Genomic DNA, 23,001 nt, shown 5'->3' with positions numbered 1-23,001 from the left:
TGAAGTCTTCGAAATGTATCAAATGAAAACGCTTCCAAGATTTTTTTTTTATATAAGAAATACATGGACCGAGCAAAAATTCCTGTGCTTACAACAAAGGTCCAAAAGGTGGCATTACATTAGCTGAATACTGCAGTGCAGGTACCACTGTGCCACCATTTTTGTCAAGCCAAACTAACAGGTGGTAGTCTTGTGGTACAAATTATTTTTGAAACTAATACAACCAGTTTGTGCTGAGTGTCCGCAACGTGAAATCAGGCCAAAACATAGTCCCTCGCTCCTTCGTATTTTTCTATAATTATTGCACGAGAACAATTCATATAAGCAGCAAAACTGGAATTTAAAGTAACAAAGATATAAAATAAGAAACATCAGCCTCGACCACAGATGATAGGACTCCTAGGACACCACAGGTCTTTGCACCAGGGGCGATGCTAACTCTGGCATGTCTCTCTCGCGAGGACATAAGTGACTGAGGGTAGACAGCTGGGGAAGCAAGGCGGGCGCTGTGGGCACCTGCCCCGTGGGGCACCAGACCCCCACCCCCTCCCTCGGCGGCCTTGACGTCACAGGAGGCTTCCTCTCTTAGTCATGGCTAATTGAAAACAAATCCACTTCCTTCCCTTCAATCAATAAGACTTTGAGGGCTGCAGCCACAATCCTGACAGCTCCTCTGTACCAGCCCTTGGACGGGGAGGAGCTGACGTCCACAGCAACGACAGGGCGGCCAATCAAAGCTAAGACGAGCGACCCTGTGAGACCCAGGGAGACTGCGAGGAGCACAGGAGAGATGGAGTGCAGCTGGGGGTCTGCAAACTTCACAGTTAAGTTCACAACCAAACTCCCCCCTGAGACCCGGGGCAAAGGGACTGACGCCCGAGCACCCTTCAAGGGCATACTGTGAGAGTGATGGACCACATCACAGGAGAGATGCGGGCACCAGGGACACTCACGCCACGCACAGGCTGTCCGGGGGACAGCAACCCAAGGAGGACTGAGCCCTCCGGTGTCAGGCCCCTCAGGGAGCAGCCACCAGGAGTGACGCTCCGTCCAGGAGTCAGTCACTGCGGGCTCAGCGCCTGCTCGTCAGTCCGTTGCAGTCAATGCGCTACCTGCAGCACAGGAGGCCGCAGCACGGCCTTGCAATGCTGGGTCTGGCTGCAGCACCACACGTGGAGCTCAGTCACTGGCATCTGTGCCCCGCCCCGAGCAGCCTCGAGACACGCTCGCCCATGTATGGCCGAGTGCAGGGGGTGGGGGGACCTCCACGAGCCCCCAGCGCAGTGAGGCCGGTTCTGGGCCAGCTCGGAGCCCGGGCGCGGCGCACAATGGCCGCGTTTGTCACCCTTCAGCGGGAGAGGACAATGTCTGCCGAGGAGGGAGGGAGCACTCTCCGCCGCTTCCAAGCACGGGCTCGAGCAAGGAAAAAAACCAGCGCCGCGGGCGGCCTTTCTAGCTCCTCGCGCCGTCACCGTGCCCCATCCCGGCTTCCATTAACTCTCCTGGATAGCAGCGCGCCTCGAAGCCCTGTCCTGAAAGAAGGGCCGTGAGTGCAGGCCGGGGTATGGCGGCCTCCAGGCAGCTCGGAGCTCTCCCTCCAGAATACCAGGCCTCCCAGTCCGAAAGGACCCCTCCCCACCTGGACCCCCTGAAACACGGGCCCGTCCCTCGCCCTTTAATTATGCGGCATTATATCCGACACGTTTATGCACGTCTAGGAAACCTGGTGAACAGGCCGCAAACACGCCTTCCAGAACACACCGAACACAAGTGGAAACAGAACACACTGCACCCGTGTCACAGCACTAGAACACTACTGTGGTGACAGCACCATGGTGAGGCCACGCCCACTCACTGCTTCCATAGACGGAAATAACACAGGTTTTATTATCCAGAATCTATTGAATGAAACGCCTCGAGGAGAGGTCCAGGGGTGTGCATGCCTGCGGAGTATCCATGTGTGCACGTGTGGCGGGTGTGCACGACTGGCGGGTGTGCACGAGTGGCGGGTGTGCACGAGTGGCGGGTGTGCACGACGCCACTTGTGGGCCTCTGCACCACAAGCCTGCCCCCGGGGATGCAGCATAGAGCTGCACACAGATGACGGGAGATGGGGTGGTGCACGGAGAGGTGGAGGGACAGAGGGGCCCCTGCTCGTGGCGAGGACGCAGTGGAGCCGAGATGCTTCCGAGCAGAGGTAGGCCGTGTCCCCCCGCCAGGAGAGGTGTCTTCAGCTATTCCCACGAGGAGGAAGTCTGACCCCTGGCGGCACACTAATGCACAGCCGGGAAATCACACAAGATTTATGTTCACTCCTTTAAGGCCCCACGAGGCTGCAGCATGGACACCCACACGAAGCTCCCTCGCTGAACTGCACCCTCTGTCAAGCCCCTGCAAACACCAAAATACAAAGATATTTCACGGGAAAGACAAACAAGTCAGGTCCCGGGCTGGCCAGCCAATCACTGCGCGGCCCGGGAATGACGTCACGGGGGTGTCCCGGGCCGGCAGCCAATCGCAGCGCGGCCCGGGACAAAGGGGCGGGGCTTAAAAAAACACCGCGAAACGCCCCCGAATCGCGTTTTCAAGAGAAAGCGCGATTGACAGCCTCTGTCTCCCAATGGCTAGTCTCCATTTATGGAGCTAGCCAATTGGAAACAGAGGCTGTCCTAACCTCACTATTGAAAACAATAGATTTCGATCTGGGAGGGGCTTTGCCCCTCGCCAGGTTTCGAAACCTAAAAATAAATGATCTGGATGAGATCTGATAAAAAGGGGATATTTGACTGTTCTGTAATTACATTTATACATCAATTACTATCACTAGTGAAGCATTGAAGCATTTGACGAAGAGCGGCACGATGATCCTGAACCCAAGGATAACGGCTTATTCTAGTGCCTAATGGTTATTGGGATTAATCATGGCGCTTCCATAATTTACTCCAGTTTCTTTGTGGTAGATTATATTCATAGGAGTTCATTAGCGGAGAGGGGTTATGTAAATTCACACAGATGGTTTGGGGAATTAATAGATGAGTTGAGGAGAAAAGATATTGCTAGGTTGCAGGGGTATGGCTTTCAATGGAGAGGTTGTCATCTTTGAAGTGAGGTGTGGGCAATTTGCAGAAATACAATAATAGAGGTTAAGGAAAAATACATGTGGCCTAGAGTAGGTTGTACTCAGAGAGAGGAGGCAGGCAGAAGATGGAAGTACGGTTCCGGTTAATTTTTATTGCAGGATTTTATGCATGAAGAGGAGACTTTTTGAGATGGGATGCAATCTGGGCATGCAAACCTGTAGAAAGATCCAAACATTACTTGCATTGAGATGGTGCTATATTAGGTCCTTTTAATAGGCACTAAAATTGGGTGGACAGTTTGTCCACTACAAGACTACTGCTAGGCCACCACTTCATCAAGGATAGCTGATCAGCTCAGGGGTTGGGAGCTTAAAGTAATATAATCAGTGACAGAGTACAGCACAATCAAGCATGTAACTGACTATTCCCAGTCAGGTTCATGAATTTTTAATACAAAGAACAAATGCAAAAATGTAACACTTTGGGCGTGGCTTGCCGGGCGATGATGGCGGTCGCAGCGTTGTAGAGCTCCCGCCTGCCCTGACACAATCCTACCATTTATCCTGACCCCCGAGCCCGCTACCTGCCCTACCTGAGTGGCGATTGTCCCTGGCAGCATCTGGACCTGTCCGGTGAGGCGCGCTGTCCCCCCGGCTGCTCTGGTGAGCCGACATCGGATGTGGAGTGGTGCGGCCTGGGGCCGGCAGGCGGAGCCGGGACCTCAATTTTCGAGGCATCGGCTGGCGGCCGCTGGTCGGACCGGTGGGAAGCCTTCCTGATTGGTGCCTGCGACACCGGAGGTGAAAGGAGCTGCGGCGGTGACCAGTGGAGCGGACTCCCACGCCGGGGTGGCCCTGGAAGCTCCGGTACCACTGCGGCCTATGCTGACCCCGAGAAGCCGGGGCCTCGATTTTGGAGACGCTGAGCTGACCCGCGCCTGGGAGGTGGTGAGTCGGCGCTGGGTGCCCCTGGGGTTGGTGGACCGAGCTCTTGCCACAGGACGCCATTCGTCGTGAGGAGGGGGTGCCACGGGAGACCCCCCGTGACTGCGGCCCATCTGCATTGTGGGTTGGCCCCCCCTTTTGGTGGCGTGGGTCCGGAGGCACAATTCCCTTGCCTGGGACTGAGGCTGCCTGGTTCCCGGGGACGTGACGGAGGGCTCCCCGGACTGCCTTTGCTGTGACGACTGGGGGACCTGGCCCCCGGGGACACCGGAGTGGTGCTGTGCTCTGCTGGGCCTCTGGACGCCGGGACCTTGAGGTTGGCGGTCCCCGCCTGGTGCAACCGTCTTTGGCTCTCTGTCGGGGGAGCCGACGCTGTGGTCAGTGGCGCGTGGGGTCGAGGGCCCCTCTGCGACTGGACTTTTACGGATCCTGCGGCTGTGCTGGCTGGGCAGTGGATTGGTGGCAGGCAGTGTCCAGTGCAGCCTATCCCCGCCAGCCTGGGGATCGCGCCTGCTGCCCAGGAGTGGACTGTGGCCTGATCCGACTGCGACACGCAGAGAACTGTGAGTGCCCCCCGATTTGGTGTGTCCACCTGCGGTGTGCAGCTAAGCCCCCGAGTGCATTCTACGTCTACTTTACTGCGGGTGCGGAGGGGTTCGCCCGACTTCCCCGGATCATGACAAGAGGTGGGGGCGGCGCTGGACCCAACAAGCAAGGTCCAATCGACAAGTTTACCGGACCCAGCGGGGGGTCAGGAGCCTCGGGTGGCAGCCAGAACGCGGGACCTGACAACGCGGCCCTGATGGCGGCCATCACGCAATCCAGGGACTCACTGGACGCCAAGATCGGGGCCGTTGGGGCTGATGTCATGCTTCTGCGCCAGGACCTTCGAAACGCGGTTGCTCGCATCACGGAGGCTGAAACCAGGATCACGGGAGTGGAAGATGATGTTGGTGCCCTAAAGAAGAAAGTGGCGGAGATGGACAAGATTCAGAGGGGTCTGGCACTCCGAGTTGAGGATGCAGAAGGGCGAGCGCGCAGGAATAATCTACGCTTCATTGGCTTTCCGGAGGATTGCGAGAAGGGGCCCATAGATGCGTTCTTGACGCGTTGGCTAGAAGGTTGGCTCCCCCCAGATGTCCTCTCGAGCTGTTTTGTGATCGAACGGGCCCACAGAGCCCTGATGCAGAAACCGCCTGTGGGAGAACGACCGCGCCCAATCATCGCAAAAATCCTCAACTTTCACGATAGGGATACCATACTTCGAGAAGCAAGGGCCACGGACGCGTTGCTGTTCGATAATCATAAGATCATGATTTTCCCGGACTATACCAGACAAGTGCAGCAGCAGCGTCGCTCCTTCCAAGATGCGAAAGCCAAGCTCCGGGGTTTGAAGATTCCTTATTCACTGCTCTACCCGGCCCGTCTACGCGTCGTTTTCCAGTCCAAGACTCACTTTTTCGATACTCCAGAGGCAGTGTATGGTTGGACGGATGAGACTATCCGGCTCCGGCCGAACGCCCAACCGGGCCTGAACCCAGGGCCATCACGTGGATCGTCGCAGGAGAGGAGTGACTCCTCCACTAGGGGTAAAAGACGCGGGAAATCTCGGTCGCGGAGACGCTCCCATTCCGGGGGCGCCCCGCGGGATGGTGTACAGTCCGACACTGATCAGTCCGGGAAAGGGCTTTGATGATCATGAGACCTCCATTTCCTAAGTCAGTTCTCTTTTCATCAGTGGACTATCCGAGAGGCCCGGAGCAACTGCCGCGATGGCCGAGGAACTAACGCCAGGGGTGGTGAGACCCAGACATTGGTTTGTCTCAGGTGGGGCGCTGTTGGTGAGGCCTGATTGCCTCGCCCTGACCGTGTTACAGGTCACTAGTGGTTCATTGGGGCTCGGGGTGTTGACATATGGGCAGCCTTGTCCTCTCACGTTGGGAGGCGGCCCCGAAGGGTAGTTCCCGTTAGTTTGGGGGGTGTAGTGGGATCCATTGGTATGGGTGGTTTTGGGCACTATGTTTTGGGCCCGAAGCTCCCCATGCCGCGACAGGTACTTCAAGGTTTCATGAGGTATAGGGGTGGGGGGAGGCGGAGTGTTGGGTGTTGGGTGGTTTGTGGGGTTGTGTCAGTTGGGGGAGCTGGGAGGGCTGGGGGGGTGTTGGACGGGATGCACGTGATTTTGGCTACAGTGATTTGCATGCTACAGGGTGCCTGGGCTGGGTCCTGGGGCTTTCTGAGACTTTTTCGTCAGGACAATGGCTGATCCCGCACAATTGACACCTACTAGTGGATCTATGAGAATTTTAAGCTGGAATGTGAGGGGGATGTTGGACAAAATTAAGCGTGGGGCAGTGTTGCGCTGGGGCAAGAGAGACTCAGCTGATGTCATGCTATTGCAGGAGACACATATGTTGGGAACAAAGGTGCTAAGCTTACAGCGCTTTGGCTACACTCAAGTGTTTCATGCGGGATTTTCTAGAGGTTCGAGAGGGGTGGCCATCCTTATACACAGGAGACTGTCCTATACCCACGAGCGTCATTGGCTGGATCCCCAGGGTCGATATGTCTTTGTCAAAGGGGTGATAGGCGCGGAGCCGGTGGTGTTTGGCTGTGTGTATGCCCCTCCTCCTCTACAATGGTCCCTGGCTGAGCGCCTCTTTGCGTTGTGGGCTGAGATTCCGGACTCTTTGGCTGTGATAGGTGGTGACTGGAACGATGTGGTAGATGTGTGCCTGGATCGGCGAAGGCTGCAGGAAACTGCGGTGGCCACCTCCCCTACTCGCTTGAAGGCGATGGTTGATGGGCTGGGCTGGGTGGATGTCTGGAGGCATTTGCATGCCAGGTCGCGTGAGTACACATATGTCTCTGCCGTGCATGGCTCCTTCTCCTGACTAGACTGTGTGTTTGTGCCGGGGGCCTTTCTTGACAGAGTGAAGCAGGCCGTGATTCAGCCTCGTGGGCTGTCGGACCACTCCCCAGTCGTAGTACAGATCACGCTGCACAGGTCGCCCCAGCCGTTTCGGTGGCGGATGTCCTCGTGGCATCTCCAGCAACCAGACTATACTACTCACATGCGCGGAGCGATTGCCCACTACTGGCACGAGAACCTGACTGAGGAGATTGATGGGGTGATGGTCTGGGAGGCCATGAAGCCCACGTTGCGAGGCGTCGACATAGCTTGGTGTGCTGCAGCCCGTCGACGTCGTCGTGAGGCTATAGTGGCGGCGTCAGATAGAGTAGGGGTGTTGGAAGCTCGATGTCGGACTGACGGTAATGGGGTAGCTCTCAGGCTGCTCCTGCAAGCACAGCAATCTTACGCCTCAGTTTTACTTGACGAGGCGCGACTGGCCTGGCTGGCTACGAGGAGCAGGGTCTACCAATGGGGCGACAAATCTTGCACCATGCTCCATAGATTGTGCCAACAAACACTGCAGCCGGTTACTGTGCCGGGCCTCGTGGACGAAGACGGGTTGGCCATGACGGATCCGGCTGCCATTGCGGCGAGCTTCGCTCGCTATTATGCGATACAATATGCCCCTCGGGACAGTCTCCCGCCAGAGGCTATTTACAAGTTCATCGCTGACCTTCCCCCTCGCGCGATTACAGACGAAGCCAAGACCGCCCTTGATCTCCCCTTGACGGCGGAGGAACTAGGCGATGCATTGGGTCAACTCAACACTGGCAAGGCGCCCGGACCGAGCGGATTTCCCAGCGAATTTTATAAGAAATTCCACTTGCAGCTGGGGCCGCATTATAGGCGGGCGCTAGAGGCAGCGCGGGAATGTGGTAGCCTGCCGATTGACTGGCGTCAGGCAGAAATTGTGGTTTTTCAGAAACCAGGCAGACCACCCGACAGACACGAGTCATATCGTCCCATATCCTTGATCAACTTTGAGGCCAAATTGTTGGCCAAGGTGTTGGCGAACCGCCTCCTCCCGTATATGGCGGACTTAGTCCACCCGGATCAAGCGGGCTTTATGCCCGGTAGGGCGACGCGTCACAATATCAGGCGCGCGCAGGTGGCCGTCGATGCGATGGGAGCGACGGGAGAACAAGCGGCGCTTCTACTAGCGGACATCGATAGGGCATTCGATTCAGTCAGTTGGACTTATCTCTTCGCTCTTTTGCCGCGACTCAACCTCGGTCCAATTTTTGTCTCGTATGTCCGGCTTCTATACACAGACATCACCGCCTCGGTGCGTGTTTCGGGGGCTGTGTCGGAGAGGTTCCCAGTTGCCAGGGGGACTCGCCAGGGGTGCCCCCTCTCCCCGTACCTTTTTGCCTTGGTCATGGAACCATTGGCCGCGTGGGTGCGCATTGATGCACAACTTCGGGGCTTTGTGTGGGGAGCTGGACTCTCGGACAGGATTGCGTTATACGCAGACGATGTCCTCTTCTTTCTGACAGACCTTCACCGTTCTGGCCCGCGGATCCTAGACATAATGCGTATTTTTGGTGAAGTGTCGGGACTCTTCCTTAACCCGCGTAAATCGACTTTATGGGTGCTGGGCGGAAGATCGGAGGTGTTCCCCTGGGCCTCGGCCTTGCAAGTCGCGGTTGGTGGTCTAAAATACCTGGGAGTTTTCCTGTCTGAATCTGCCGCGGTTGCATGGGAGCGCAATGTGTTGCCGGTGTGGGACAGAGTTCAGTCAGACGTCAAGACCTGGTCTCGCATGCCCCTTAACATCTATGGCAGGTCGGCGATTTTTAAGATGGTCGCCCTCCCTAGACTCCTTTACCAGCTTCAGAACTTCCCATATAGGGTTGACCCACAATGGTTCCGTCGCGTGAATTCGGTACTGGGACGTTTCCTGTGGGCAGGGGGTGCCTCCAGAGTGGCACTGCGGACTTGTTTCCTGTCCACGTACTGTGGCGGTCTCGCTACATCAGACATACTATCCTACTACCAAGCCTCTCATCTGCTGGTTCTGAATGAGTGGTGGTACGGTGGGCGTGATGACCCGGCATACGCCCTGGAACGCTTTCTTATGGGGGATGCCACGCTCCACACGCTGTTATACTCGGCCAGCCGGCGGCGGAAGCTGCCGCAGGCTACTCAGGTGGTTTTCATGCTTTGGAGACAGGTGCTACGTCGTATGGGCTGGTGGGGTCGCCTAACAGCGGAAACGCCACTCTGGAACAATGGCCGGCTCCCTGCACTTGCCTCACTGTCGGGGTTTAGTGGATGGGACTCTATTGGGATCTCGACGCTAGGCCATGTCCTTACTGGGACTACTCTTAAAACCTTTCAAGCCCTTAGCGCCGAATTCGACATGCCCAAGACCCAATTTTTTAAATACTTACAACTGCGTCACGCTCTCGCGCCGAGTCTAGTGGGGTTAGACCAACTCCCAGAATTTAGCCCCGTTGAAGCCAAGCTCTTCATGGGGGATCTGGGGGATAAAAAAGTCTCCAAAATTTATCAAACCTTAATTACTCACTGCTCCTCTTCCCTCTTGTCGTTGAAGGCCTCCTGGGAAGTAGATGTTGGCCCCTTGGATGAGGATGATTGGAGGGAGGCACTGGAGTCCCCCCGTGGGGCAGCCATCGCTGTGAGACTCCGATTTATACAGTTCAAGTACCTGCATCGGGCCTATTACACCAGAGAGAGACTGTGGAAGGCTGGCCTCATTGCCACCCCTGTATGCCTGCGTTGTGGGACGGAGAGCGGTACGCTGCTGCATACTGTGTGGTCGTGTGTGGGTCTGACTCGATTCTGGAGTGGGGTTTGGTCTTGCTTGTCAGAGGTGCTGCAATGGGACCTTCCTCGCACGCCCAGACTAGGTCTTTTACATATCATGGATCAAGTAGGGGGTAACATCTATAAGCGTCACCTCCTTCTGTTGGGCCTGACGGTCGCCAAACGGGATTTGGCAAAGGCGTGGAAGAGTGACCGCGCCCCCCCACTCAGCGCATGGAGGGCGGGACTAGATTTTCTTATGGGACTGGAATTGCCTGTGTTTGAGGCCAGGGGCTGCCCCCGCAAACATTACAAGATCTGGAAGCAGTGGGCAGAATACAGAGACTTGCCATTGGATCCTCCCGTTGACCTGGATGATGGACTGCCTACCGGCAGTGACCTCGGGGCCTAGGTGGCTCCAGGACGCCTATTGTGCTTTACACTATATGCTGCAGCTGATGGTGATCACGTGCACTGGGTTAGGGTGGGATAAGGGGTGGGTAGTCGGGGTTTTTTTTTTTTTTTTTTTTTGGGGTTGTTGGCTGGGGGCGGGACGGTGGGTGGGGGGTTAGTTGAATGTCTAGGCTGTTCATGCATTCTATTATGTGTTTTCCACTGGCAGTGTCCTCCTGGCTATGGAGTACTGTATGTATGATTTGCCTGAAACCCTTAATAAACACAGTTGTGAAAAAAAAAATGTAACACTTTGTTCAGCATATAGATCTTCACCACTGTTGCTATGTTGTTACAGCAATGGCACAACCATCATTCTTCTTTGTATAACCTTAAAGTAATGGCTGAATTCACAACTTTTTCTCAAGTTATTTGAATTAGATCTGAAAAAAGCAGGTCTTAGCAGTCACCTAAACTGAAACATCCACATTTTTTTCACTACACTCGTCAACTCCGCCTGCATGTTTTGGCAGTATGGTGTGGTGCGGTTCTAGGCACAAGGCGCTCAGGATGATGTAAGATATTGGTGACTTTTATGCTCTCTCACTAGAAGAAGCAGCAACACCAGCCGTGGAAAGTGGCCTTGGGTTATTTTGCATTGTGGCTTAATAAAGCAGTACTTGCAATGAGGCGGTGTCCAGTGCATTTCCAAGAGGGTGGAATCCGTCAGAGATTTTCAGGATAACCAATGGCTATGTACATAATTTCTATTTAGATTATTTGTGTGTGAATTTGCTTAGTGTGACCATCCTGAAAATTTGCTTTAGATCCAGATGTCTTCTCCTGGAACCACGTTGGACACCACTGCTCTAGCACAAGGATGTTCATGGAGTGACTTCTCTCTTCTGCTTGCTCGGGATTCCTTCTTCCTACCTTGGAGTACATTTTCTATACATCTCTCTCTGGGCACTGAATGTTAGTTTATGGGAGTTTTCCGCCTGGGCAATGCTTATTTTCTTGGATGTTCCCTTTAGGAGCGGGTAGCTTGATCTCCTGAGCACCTTCTTCTTGCTGCTTAACCTGGGTTCTTCAAAGCTTATTTCTGGGCACTGGTTTGCTAGATGCCACCCACTGGCTGCTGGCAGACTGATTTCGTGGAGGCCTCTCTTTGAGCACTGAATACTTGCTTGCTGGAGGCGGTGGCATAACGCAAAATGATGGGGCCTTCCTGCAGAGCGTGAGGAGGTCACCCTAAGTCTAGCATATCTCATAAAAATTAATAGAGCTTGAGTGAATGGGGCCACTTGAAGGTCTGGGGGCCCATTGGAGGGTTAGGGGCCTCCCTGTGCTGCATGGGCTGCAGGGGTCTGCCTTTCACCCCTGACTGGAGGACTCCCTTTGTGCATCGAATGCTTGGTTTAGTGGAGGCCCCAATCTGGGGACTGAAAGTTTGTCTTTCTAAAGGCTTGGTTTTTTGGAGACGTCCGTCTGGCTGTTAAACGCCTGGGGCCTTATTTATGAAGGCCTTGCGCCACTGGTGCGTCACTTTTTGCCATGTTAAAAGTGACGCACCGGCGGCGCAAGGCCTTCATAAATAAGGCCCCTGGTTTTCTGAGGACCTCTCTATGGTCACTGAATGCTCCGTTTGCTGGAGACCTCCATTTGGTCACTGAAACCTTGATGTGCTGGAGGCCGGTGTCCTGGCCTCTCTCTGAGCTATTGATATTTGGTTAACTGAGGGCATCTCTTTGGGGACTGAATGTCTGGTTTGCTGGAGGCCTCCATTAGGACACTGACATCTGGGTTTATCAGACACCTCCCTTTGACTGCTGGAACCTTAGTTTGCTGCATGTCTTTTCCTAGGCGCTGGAAGCTTGGTTTACTGGATCTTGCTTTGGCCACAGCTTGGCTTGCTGCAGGTCTTTTTCTAGGCGCTGTAAGCTTGGTTTGCTGGACCTTCCTTTGATCACTTCTTGGTTTTCTGCAGGTCTTTTTCTAGGCTGTGGGATTTTTGGTAGGCTAGGGCATATGCCAAAGCCAGGAAGAAACCACCACTCTAGTCAGGATAAGGGAGTTACACTCCTAAAATAACCCCTGCTCACCCCCTGGTTAGCTTGGCACGAGCAGTCAGGCTTATCTTAGAGGAAGTGTGTAAAGCATTTGCACATAACCAACAGTAATACAGTGTAAGCAATACACAATACAGTACTTAAAAATCTTCAGTTATCAAATATGCTAGAAAAACAGTTATTTTGTTGATAACTCCGTCCGGGGCTATCATGGCGTCGTGAGCAAACAAATCCAAACAGCTCTGGCTGACCCCGGCGTCAAGGGCCAGCTACGGTGTCGGGAAGACCAACAAACAGTACCTTTTAGAAATGCAGGGCATCGGTGACCTCTTGTTGAGCTTCCGAAAGCATGGCGTCCGCAGGCGTCGGTTCCGTAGGTCGGTGCAGGAGTCGTCGGGCCCCTTGAAGTCAAATGTTTTGCAGATCGAACTCCTCTCTGTTGAAGTCAGGAGCACTGGCGTCGGCAGGCGTTGGGTGCTGCGGTGCAAAGTGCAGCTGTGCTGCGTGCGATGCCCTCAGGTCGTGGTGCGAGCAGCGGCTCGGTGACTGCATCAGATGGCGTCATCGGTGAGACAAGGGTCGCTGTGCCAAGTGAATGTGGTGCTCGTCGCGGTACTTGCAGGTCGCAGTGCAAGCGGCGTTGTTGTTGCTGAAGGGCTGTCATCTGCTGACGACCTGGAGTCAATGGCACCAGTGTCGGTAGGCCAAGGCTGTGGTGTGGGAAGAGAGCGGTGCATTGTGTAACTTTATAAGTGGTGCCTTCGAACCACGGTGCAAGCAGCGGCATCGATTTCGGCATGGAGCATCATCGTCGGGGATACCAAGGTGTCGTACTGAAGCAAGGTGGTGCGGTGTGGGGCCCACAGGTCACGGTGCGAGCTGTGGCTCGGTGGTGGCGTCAGCAGGAGTCGTCCGTGAGGCCAGGGTCGTGGTGCAGAGTTGAGGTGGTGCCCTCTGCTGAGCCTGTAGGACACGGAGTTGGCAGCGGCATCGTAGGTGGCGTTGGGTTGCTTTTTGTTTTGTTACAGCACAAAACACACTGTCCCCAGCCCTGAGAGCAGAAGAGCTTGAAGTCTTTGCTGTTCCTCAGACTTCTTGAACAGGGGGCAAGCTCTACCTCAAGCCCTTGGAGAAACTCACAAAAGTAGATTGCAGAAAGTTGAGTCCAGTCCTTTCACTGCCCAAGACAGAAGCAGCCACTGCAGGCCAACACAGCAAAGCACACAGCAATGTGGTAGTTCCTCCTCACAGCTTCTCCAGCTCTTCTTCTTGACAGTCTTCTTGGTCCAAAAGAGTTCTGAAGTTCAGGGGTCTGGGCCCCACTAATTATATCACAAAATCCTTTAATCTCTTAGGCAGAGAGTGTCTGTGCCCAGCCAGAACCAGTTCTGCTTTCTCTGGTGTGACTTCCTGACAGGAGGTGGAGACGGCATAGTCAGAGGCAGACCAGGCCCTTTGAGGTGCAAGGAAATCCCCCCCCACCCAAATGCAGCAAGTCTATTCAGCCCTTTCCTGCCCCACCTAGACTATCTGGAGCCACTCCTGCTCCCCAGACTTCTGTCATCCAAAACCCCCACAGGCAATCCACATTCCAGCAGAGGCACACAGGATGACTGAGCAAGAAAATACCTACTTTCTTAAAGTGGTATTTTTAAACACAGAATGTAAAAATCACTAAAAGATGCATCTTTAGATTCTGATTTCAGGCATACTAAACTTTATTTTCCTACCTAATTCCCTGTGCCAGTTATGTTTAAAAAATGTTATAAACAAACTCCCCATTCTGTCATTTGGGAAACAGGTAAACTTGCAATAGCGAAAAACGAAATTGGCCGTAATTCACTATCAGGACATACCACACACACCAGGACATGTCCTACCTTTCACATACACTGCACCTGGTCCACAGGGGTACCTTGGGCCTACCTTAGGGGTGGCTGACATGTAAGAAAAGGGAAGGTGAGGGACTGGCAAGTGTGTGCACTGGCAAAGTCGACATGGCATTTACAAACTGCGTGCAGACTCCGCAATGGCGAATCTGAGTTACCTTTTCAGGGCTACTCACGTGGGTGGCTCAAATAGTACTGCAGGTCGCTAGTAGCATTTGATTCACAGGCCCTGGCACACTCAGTGTACTTTACTAAGGACTAACAAGTACATCAAATATCTAATCATGGAAACACCAATCCATAACACAATTTACCACATCAGCACTTGCACTTTACCACTGATCAGCAGTGAGAAAAGTGCACAGAAACACTACACCAGCAAAAACAGAGTCAAAACCGGGATGTCAGAAAGCAAAAACTCAGGGGAAACACGCCAAAAGATGGCAAGTCTAACATAGGCACAGGAAGCTTGGTTTGCTGGACCCTCCTCTGATCCCTGCTTAGTTTGCAGCAGGTCTTTTCCTAGGCGCTGGAAGCTTGGTTTGCTGGACCTTCCTCTGATCACATCTTGGTTTGCTGCAGGTCTTTTCCTAGGTGCTGGAAGCTTGGTTTGCTGGACCTTCCTCTGATCACCGCTTGGTTCGCTGCAGGTCATTTCCTAGGCGCTGGAAGCTTGGTTTGCTGGACCTTCCTCTGATCACTTCTTGGTTTGCTGCAGGTCTTTTCCTAGGTGCTGGAAGCTTGGTTTGCTGGACCTTCCTCTGATCACCGCTTGGTTCGCTGCAGGTCATTTCCTAGGCGCTGGAAGCTTGGTTTGCTGGACCTTCCTCTGGTCCCCGCTTGGTCTGCTGCAGGTCTTTTCCTAGGCCCTGGAAGATTTGTTTGATGGACCTTCCTCTGGGGACTGCTTGGTGTGCTGCAGGTCTTTTCCTAGGCGCTGCTAGCTTGGTTTGCCGGACCTTCCTCTGATCACTGCTTGGTTTGCTGCAGGTCTTTTTCTAGGCTCTGGAAGCTTGGTTTGCTGGACCATCCTCTGATCACTGCTTGGTTTGCTGCAGGTCTTTTTCTAGGTGCTGAAGCTGTGCCTTCCTGCAAATAAACAGTGCAGTGCAGGCACCCTTGGAACATGGGTGCCTGCGCTGGAGCTAGGCTGCTTCTTTAACGCCAGAGATAGGGAAAACACAGGGGTGTGCCGTATTTTTGTGAATAGGATGCAGCCCTGCATTTTTAAACTGACGGAGTGCTGTGTTATTAATTTTGGTGTAACACCACGCTCCGCCAGTTTCTAGTACATATGCCCCTTAGTGCTTTAAATGGGTCGGTACTGTCTGTTACTGAGTACCGATATTTTTTTATTTTGAGAGGGAGAGAACCTGCACTTCAAGAAAAACGTAATCGTTTTATTTGGAGAGTAAGAGCACTTCTCAGAAACAAGCAGGTACTCTGTTACATTAGGGAAATGATTATCAGTCTGCGAGGTAGACCAGGAGGTAACCTATAGGGAATGTATATCACTGCCCTGACTTCACCAGAAGGATGCCAGGATGAAGCAGGGCTCTTGTGATATTAAACATATGCAAACAGCTGCTGATGAGAACATGGAGGAAATTATTCTGCAATGAAGTGATGCCCTGTGGTCAACGCTGGCAGGTGGTGCTCTTGAAACATTTAGGAACTTAGTTTATGAATGACGTCACCTGTGTTGTTCCAGTGCATGTGGAGTAAGGTGTTGGACTCTGAGCCCTGGCACCACAGTCTAAATAAAGCACATACACCGTCTAGTAACCGAGTCAACCAGAGAGTCACTTATAACGTGCAAGAGAGCAGATACCTGCTCTGCCACAATTACAGCTAGGCGCATGGAAAAACAGAGACACAGTGGGGCATTTGTTGAACAATAACAAACAGAGGTACTTTGGGAATAAAAGGGGCAACAAACTGGGACTATTGTGGAACATCAGAGACAACAAAACTGAGACACTTGTGAAGCAATAGAAACAACAAACTGGGGCACTTGTGAAACAACAGAGATTAACAGGGACAATTGTGAAACAACAGAGATGACAAACTGTGGAGTTTGTAAAACAATAGAGATGACAAACTGAAGCATTTATGAAACAATAGAAACAACAAACTAGGGAACTTGTGAAACGATAGAGTTAACAAAGTGGGATAATTGTGGAACAATAGAGTTAACAAAGTGGGATACTTGTGGAACAATAGAGACAGCAAACTGGGGCACTTATAAAACAATAGTGATAACAAACTGGGATACTTCTGGAACAATAGAGATAACAAATCCGGACACTTGTGAAACGATAGAGGTAACAAATTGGAATACTTGTGGAACAATAGCCGCAACACACTGTGGTGCTTATGAAACAATAGAGATAACAGACTGGGATACTTGTGGATCGATAGAGATAACAAAGGAGGACACTTGTGAAACGATAGAGGTAACACATGGGAATACTTGAGGAACAATGGAGGCAACACACTGTGGTACTTATGAAACAATAGAGATAACACACTGGGATACTTGTGGAACAATAGAGATAACAAAGGAGGACACTTGTGAAACGATAGAGGTAACAAAGTGGGCTACTTGTGGAACAATAGCGGCAACACACTGTGGTACTTATGAAACAATAGAGCTACAACTAGGACACTTATGAAACAATAGAGATAACAACCTGTGGCACTTGTGAAACAATAGAGACAACAAACTGGGACATAGGAATAATTTGGGGCACTTCTGAAACAATAAGTACAACCAGTTGAGGCAATTGTGGAAGAATAGGACAAATACTATAACAGATGTAGAACAATATGGTCAATAATCTTGAACATGTGTGTCAATAGAGACAATAAAGTGGGTTACATATTGAACAAAACAGTATGGATCATAAACTGAGACACGTGGAACAATAGAAACAACAAACCCTGCTACTTGGAGAACAATAAAAACAACAAACTGTGACACTTATGGAAGAACAGTGACAATGAACTGGAACAAAAGAGACAACAAACTGATGCACAGGAGACAACAAACTGGGGCACACCTGGAACAATGGAGACAACAAACTAGGGTAATTGTGAAACAATAGAGACAACACACTAAACACTTGCGGGGCATCTTGGCACTGATTACCACTGCAGACGGATAGAAGACAGATAGTCCTGGCCCCTTGATATATCTACTTTAAAAATTGTTGTCCAGCGATTTTCATTTTTGATTTGTGTATTTGGATAATGAGAGAAGTAATTTAGCTTGGGTAGGCATTGCTAATCCGGGCCAAATGTTTGGGGACATCATTTTTAAAAATGGTGGCTGTGTTGCAGTGATGATGTAATATTTCAGAAGTAATCAAAAAGGGGGCGACGATGAGAGATATTTAACAAGGTCCTACATCCACACTCCGCCACTGTTAATGTATTAAAACATAAACAGGGGGTAGTTCTTCTGAAGGGACAAATTAGACCTTATTTAAAGTGGAATCAAACAAGTCCGACCTCAAAGATCGAGGAGATTCACGTGGTCGGATGGTAGTACCCTCACACACCTGGTAGGGTGTTATGCTTCATCATAGGGCACTCCTCATCAAGCCAGGCTGTTTAGCACAGATCTTCTATTCCGCAAATGCAGTGAGATGAATGCCCATAAGGGGTCAAACATAGGGTGGTGAAAGGGATGATATAAAAGAGTCTAAGAAAACCTAGGGAGTTTTTAATAAGGTAAAAGGTCCCGTGACACAGTAAAACCAACTGTGCTATCTTGAGGTAACAATGTACCCTAATAGCTATCATGTGAAAAGAATGGTGGGGTCAACATGTTTCATGCCTTAGTTGCCTGGAGATTCAATTGGCATTTCATCAAGACAGGAATATTACGTACCTGTAAAGTAAGGGGGCCCAGCATTAGTTACTGGGAACCCACTAAAGTCATGAATACGGCACCTGCATCGATGCAGTGGGTTGATTCCACCCAAGGTTCTCGGAAGAAATACCCCTTAGGTAAGGCAAAGGTCCGCAACTCAGCTGCGGAAAAAGTGATGCTCTGAACATTTGATCACTTTTTCTGCAGCTGAGTCGCGGACCTCTACCTCACCTAAGAGGTATTTCTTCCCAGATCCTTGGGTGGAATCAACCTCACTGCATCGATACAGGTGCAGAATTTCTTACTTTAGTGATCACCTTAGCGGAGGAGCCGTCCCTGATGCCATGGTTCTTTTTCAAGACTGTACCAATGAAGCAGCTGCTGGAAAACAAGCTGTGTCAGCTGTAGGCATTAACAACTGAAGCTGCAAACTTATAACCGAACTGCCTTGCCAACATGTGCAAAATCACTACAATCCATCAGCACGTCCTAGTCTACCATAAAGTTTCAAATTGGGTGAGGACATGAATCTTCTTCTACCTGATGCTGTAGTCCGCAAAGCTGATTTAACTGAACTTATCATATCGCTTATTCGGTGCGGACTGAAGGATGAAGAAAAGCCAGTTTTCCGTGGGCTGAAATTTTTGCTCTGATCTCCCAGAATACCATCCCACTGAAGAAGGTTGGGTTTTTACCAGTAATACCATCTCTAGTCACACCTACGCAACAGTATGCACAGCTCTAAATAATTTCCAAAATGTGCATGCTGAGCTTGAAGACAAATTTTCTGTAATGAAGGTGGTTTCCGTATGGCAACTGACATTTTCATGAGCAATCCCATAGAATTTGATGATCTTTATCCAATGATGGGCATTTTCCACATGACAAATGATGTGATGTGATGTGCAGGAAGTTATCTTAGTGGATGTGGCATTGACAATGCACTTATTGAGGCTAAAATCTTTGGAAGCAAAACTGTCCAGTCTGTATTGAGCAGAACTCATTATGTTCATTTTTTACAAGGTATGCTCATCATATCTGAGGCTATAGAATCATTGCGTTGGAATGCTTTCTAGACCAAGAATGACAAATTAGGTTTTGCATATCTTATCTCAGAAGTGAACAAGGCACAGGGTGCACTTCAGTCAAAAGACATAATGCACAGCCAGGTAATGTTCAATACACTCAACTCAAAATCAGAAAACTAAGTTTGTAGAGTTTGTCAAAGAATGTGAAGAAAAATCAAAACTTAGCAAGTACTGGTGACATGTTTCACATATGATAGCTCTAGTGAAAAACTTGGTACATGCTAATTGGGAAGGTGATTAGGAGCTGCACAGTAAGACTGTGGAGTCACTGATTACTGTGTTTCACAAATGTGATTGCATAAACTACCTCAGATATGGGTCCTGGTATTTGGAAGGAGTGAAGAACCTAGAGATGGAAAAACCATATCTCTACAGAATATTCTTCCAAAGACATTTTGTGGTGAAGACAGAGAGGGAAGGTTCAATGCTGTGGTTCCAGATATGAAACTGTAGCAGACGATCCAAAGATCACAGAAAAGCTCCAAGGGAATTGTTTGTCAGCCATGTAAAAGTGAATATGTTGCAAAATACTAGCTAGTTTACATTTAAGTCATTTCTATTTACAATGTTTTCAGATATGAAAAATTCAAAATTAATGGCCCACCGTGAAATTGTTCCTCAACACAAATTTGTGGGAAAGAGAGGGGAACGTTTCATTAAACATGTTGACAGCCTTATCCATTTCATGCAGCAGCAAGGAACCCCCTTTAAAATGACTGAGCCTGTGCGACTATACAACTTTGTGACCAAACAATATGAGGATAACGAAATAAAGACATGTGTATTAAATGTCCTGGAACATGTATTGAAACTTAATGCAGAACTGAAGCAGGAGAGATTTGTATTGGCAGAGAAAAGGCTGTTTGACATAATCACTAAAGCTAAACTTCCACGCTTTAATTGCCCTCGTAAGACTTTTGCCCAACCAGCCACTATAAAACAGGATCCATAAAAAACACTCTCGCAAGCACATAGAGAGATGGATGTAGCAAAAGAAATGGGTGAATTTATCAAGGACATTCTGTCACATGATCTTCTTCCAACAAACACATTATTTGATGTTGATGCCGCCACCAAACTAATGAAGCACAAACTCGTACAAGAGCTCAAAATAAAATTTCACCTGAAGAATTTCAATTCGAAAAGGTGTCCGCATTAAAAACTGCTGTTATTGTGGACTATATGTCACAATTGTAAATGATCAAGATTTCATCCATGCAAAGCTTCGGAGAGGTCGTTCAGACTGTTCTACGGATATCAAAGTCAGTGTGCACCTTGCAAGATCTGCACATTTTCTTTGACAGTTATCTTGAACTATCCCTCAAAGAATGTGAGAGATCAGACGAATATCTACAAGTGGAACAATTGACCTTGCCTACATCAAAAATTCAACACCTATACCTGTGCAAAATGATAAATTCGGGTAAGCAACATCTAAAAAGATGAACTCTGAGATTTTAACTTACCAAAACATTGCTGATGCTTCACTGAACACTGAATTTCCAGTTATTGCAAGTGGAATTATTGTCAATGAGTAGTTGGTGCCTGTGGAGATATATTGAAAAGGTATGGGTCATTTTGTTCAAGAACTTAACATCATATTCGAGGAAGCTGCTCTACGTGTTGTGCCACATGTTGAGTGGGCTGTTCGAAATAGTTCTAATCGAGTTGTTGTACTGTCAAATGACACAATGTTATTACTGTGCTACTTACAGTTGTTGCAATGTTCATAGGCCAAGGATTGTCAGTTATGGATACGTAATGGAACAGGTGAAAAAAGACACTTACTCCCACTTCATATTCTGTACAAGAATCTTGACCCAGAGATGACCAGTGTTCTTATCAAGGCACATATTCTTATGGGTGATGACACTGTGAGCAAAATTGGAACAAAGCTTAGAGAATTAACTGCTTAACCTGTGAAGTTTCCAAAGGATTTGCTGAGACAGAAGAAGAATGTGACTTTAAAGATGTATAAAAAAAACTTGTGTGTGTGAGGAAAATGAGTTCTGACTGTCAAACATTTGACGATCTTTGGTACAGTGAGTTCAAGAGATCAGTCCCACTATGGGACCATCCTCATATTCTGTACCTGGACACATTAAAAGAGCATTCTTCTTCATCAGAATATGTCTAAATGTTTTGGATTTTGCATATGTAGAGAAAGATCTATGTGAATTTGGTTGTGAAGATATTGATAAGGTGCTAATACCTACAATATTTCTAAAGCCTATAATCACAAAACTTACACATACATGTACTAGCAAAACCTGTGCTACAAAAAGATGTTCTTGTCGATATGCTCTTCTTAAATGTTCAACATTCTGCAAATGTACCACCAGTGATTACCGAAAAGAATAAATAAAGTGAACTTTGGAAATGTGTCTAAAACAGAAGAGATAAACATTATTTTATTTCATATTCAGATCATAAACATTGTTTGGTGTATACATAAACGGATTAAAAACCATTATTATTTATTTCATTTCTATATATGTCTCTTCTTCTTCTAGTATAACCGCCATTCTAGAACATGGTGAAATACCATTTCGGAAAATGGCGGAAGGGTTGCTCTGAGGAGTTATTTTGCTTGACTCCCAAAAACTATGTTTTGGCACCAAAATTAAGTCTATAGGTCTCGTGGTTCCAGAAATAATACCTCATCACTGCAACACATCCACCATCTTTAAAAATGTCGACCAGAAAAATTCCGCCTGGATCAGCAATGACCCAAGCTAAGTCACTTCTCTAATGATCCAAAAAACACGAATCAAAAAATAAAAATCTCTGGACAACAATTTGTTTACGGAGGTATATCAGGGTGCCAGAATTAAGAGTGGACCCACCAAGATTGAAACCTGTGGTCATGAAGTCAAATGCAGATCCATGGAGTGGATGCATTAGCCCACTGAGCCTTCAGACCCAGCATAACCAGAGAGATACAACACGTTGCTAGCACAGCTAAAGTAATCAAAGGCAGAACTAATACAACAACAATAATTTAAAGACTATAGCACAACCTTCATGAAAGAGCAGGACCAGCTGGAGATCCCATTATCACTTGGAGCAATAATTCAGCTCAGAACAGAAAACCATGCACAGTAGGCACAACAGGGGCTGTCCCAGCAGTTGTGTAGGGCCTGGTCCTGTAACACCTAAACCTAGTTGGTGAGCCGCCTCACTTAGCTGAATGTCTGTGATCTCTGACCCCTCTCGCAGTAGGATCTCATGCAGAGCATGTCTCATCAAATGTCATTGTGAGGCCAATTACATCACATCACTCTCATCTCATTTCTCCAATCAAGCTACAAGCTTGACTGATGCTCACGACCTGCTGCATCAACTGCAAGAAGTGATGACAAAATGACCATCAAACCAGGCCAAGAAACTCGCAATCTCCGACGGAACCAGAAAACCAGATGTCAAACTCTTTTCAGAGTACAATTGTGAAATTATAAACCAGAAAAGAACTGGAATAGGCATTTACTGTCTAGGGTCTAGGACTGTGGTGCAGCATTGCCATCAGACATACTGCTCAAGTGAAGAGTTCAGGGTCCATTTCCATGGATTCCCAAACGTGTGCACCCTAGAATTCTCGACTACCTAGCCCAGCCCACAGACACCACCGCACAAGTCATCGAAGAACCTACTCCCTATTCCCAGTCCACCATCCGCTGCTGCTGTATGATTACCCTTCATCCGCTATGTTGAGGCCTTAGTGGGTTACCAAGGGTTGTGCTCTCTCTTTAAATATGAAATGCACAGTAACTCTTTGTGCAGAAAGAGTCAAACATTGCAGAAAGACAACTTGAACAACCACTCTGGAGGAGAATGACTGTGGATAAACATGTTATTAGTGCACGTTCATAACTGGTTTGAGAAAGCAAGAACCAATTTGGAATTGGCATTACTGAAAGTTGGAATTTAGTAAAGAAGGGGAGGAACACCCAATGCACTCCAGGTGTCAGGAGTCACATG

At 49.5% G+C, this 23,001-nt stretch overlaps 1 long non-coding RNA gene across 1 annotated transcript in view; it reads right to left on the bottom strand.

The window, feature by feature from the left end:
• The window catches only part of LOC144752996 (uncharacterized), a 123,793-nt gene that overhangs the window by 86,693 nt on the left and 14,099 nt on the right, over positions 1 to 23,001 (bottom strand). Inside the window, exons 2-3 of the long non-coding RNA XR_013594165.1 lie at positions 20,812 to 20,895; positions 20,490 to 20,568 (exon numbers count right to left, since the gene is read on the bottom strand). This is a non-coding gene — a long non-coding RNA (uncharacterized LOC144752996). The remainder of the gene's footprint in view (positions 1 to 20,489; positions 20,569 to 20,811; positions 20,896 to 23,001) is intronic.

This window comes from Lissotriton helveticus, chromosome 5_1 (genome assembly GCF_964261635.1).
Source record: "Lissotriton helveticus chromosome 5_1, aLisHel1.1, whole genome shotgun sequence".
Lineage (NCBI taxonomy): Eukaryota > Metazoa > Chordata > Amphibia > Caudata > Salamandridae > Lissotriton > Lissotriton helveticus.
The sequence above is the reverse complement of the archived record's forward strand: the minus strand, read 5'-3'. Positions and strand labels throughout refer to the sequence as shown.